The 1,974-nt window shown below is 44.3% G+C and overlaps 1 pseudogene; it reads left to right on the top strand.

Annotated features, from left to right (window-relative positions):
* The first annotated feature begins 19 nt into the window (after positions 1-19).
* On the top strand, positions 20-1,942 carry LOC104862381 (annotated as a pseudogene).
* Positions 1,943-1,974: the final 32 nt, after the last annotated feature.

Here is a 1,974-nt window from a genome sequence, read left to right as displayed (position 1 = left end):
TTTATAAATGACTGACCACTGTTGAGATTTTAATGCTTTGTACAAATAAAGAATTCTTGTTTAGAATATTATGTACTTCGGTTTATGAACTTGACTCCACGATTCTGGTCACAAATTGAGTTGGACAAGAATCAAATCAAGTTTGAGGTAAAGGCCACCATTCCACCGAGTGACGGTCCAGAACGTGTCTTGGTGACTCAGCAGCTTCCTTCTCATAATCCCGTCATCTGGAAGCAGTGGCCAGGCTCAGTGGGTCTTGTGTCCTCCATATTCCTCCCAGCGGGTTCCTTCACAAGCATAAAAGCTCATCTGTAGCTAGAAACTGCTACAGAAGCAGCTACAGGCTGCCGGTGGTCTCCCCTTGTCTCCGGGCCAGTGAATTACACCCAGAGGAGTGAGCAGCCCTAGCCACCAGCACCTGAAGTTAATCCTGAGAAGAAAGTGGAATAAAAACTGGAAAATGAAGACTCAAAAAAGAGACGGTGGACTCTGGAAGATTTTGACATTGGTCACCCACTGGGTAAAGCAAAGTTTGGCAATGGTTATTTGGCAAGAGAAAAACAAAGCAAGTTTATCCTGGCTCTGAAAATATTGTTTAAAGCTTAGCTGGAGAAAGCAGGAGTGGAACATCAGCTCAAAAGAGAAGTAGAGATACAGTCCCACCTTCGGCATCCTAATATTCTCAGGCTATATGGTTATTTCCATGATACCATGAGAGTATCTAATTCTGGAATATGCACCACTTGGAACAGTGTAGAAAACTTCAGAAACATTCCAAGTTTGATGAGCAGAGAATTGCTACTTAAATCATAGAATTAGCAAATGCCCTGTCTTACTGTCATTCCAAGAGTTATTCATAGAGATATTAAACCAGAGAACCTGCTGCTGGGATTGGCTGAGAGCTGAAGATTGCAGATTTTGATTGGTCAGTTCATGTTCCATCCTCCAGTAGAGCCACTCTGTGTGGTACTCTGGACTACCTGCCCCTGAGATGATGATTGAAAGCCAAATGCACAATGAGAAGGTGGATCTCTGGAGCCTTGGGGTCCTTTGCTATGAGTTTCTAGTCAGGAAGCCTCCTTCTGAGGCACACATTAGGAGATCTACAAGAGGATTTCGTGGGTTGAATTCACATTCCCTGACTTTGTGACAGGGAGCCCAGGACTTTATTTCAAGGCTGCTAAAACATAATCCAAGCCAGAGGCCGACTCTTAGTGAAGTACTTGAACACCCCTGGATCACAGCAAATTCAACCAAGCCATCAAATTGCCAGAAAAACAAAAGAGTCAACTAGCAAATCATCTTAATTGTGCAGGGACAGAAGTTATTGAGCCAGGGCTGCTGTGCAATCTTTGGGAATGTGCTCCCAGACTTACCTTACTGCCTACTTTCGATTCACAGCGTTACAGGAAGTGTCACTTCTCTTCCCAGCCTTCAGTGCCTTGGCCTCCCTGTTCACAAAGTTCCCTTGCAGGAGATGTGACACTCTGAAAGTGCCTCAAGAATCATGCTGCTTTTACCAGGTTCCTAATCCAGAGGCAGTGCTCAGCTGTAGCCATATCCACACCTGTGCCAGGCAGGGTGTCCTGTGTGAGAACTCAGAGTCTGGTTTTCAGGAAAGCCACCACTTTCCTCTGACTCAGCTAACACGCTGCACAGTTACCTTCAAGTACCTGAGTGTGTGTGTGTAACTTATTGGGTGGTCAAACCTGGGATAGGTTGAAATGAATATGTGAGACTTTTAAATATTAAAGATTTCTGTATAGCATTTTTCTTTCCATGCATCCCCTCAGGGATGCTCTCATTGTTGATCATCCCTGTTAAGCCTGTCTGGGTTTTAGCCCTCCTTAACCACTATAAAAGAGGAACATATGCTCTACTTCTGTCTCAGGAATTGTTTGGGATACACAAGTAGTTCCCAAGACCTGATGCCTCAGAACTTTTCCTAAACGTTAAGAGCTCTTGATTGCATTG

Source organism: Fukomys damarensis, unplaced genomic scaffold (assembly GCF_012274545.1).
Source record: "Fukomys damarensis isolate Sample0158 unplaced genomic scaffold, DMR_v1.0_HiC HiC_scaffold_70893, whole genome shotgun sequence".
Lineage (NCBI taxonomy): Eukaryota > Metazoa > Chordata > Mammalia > Rodentia > Bathyergidae > Fukomys > Fukomys damarensis.
This window is presented reverse-complemented; position numbering and strand designations above follow the sequence as displayed.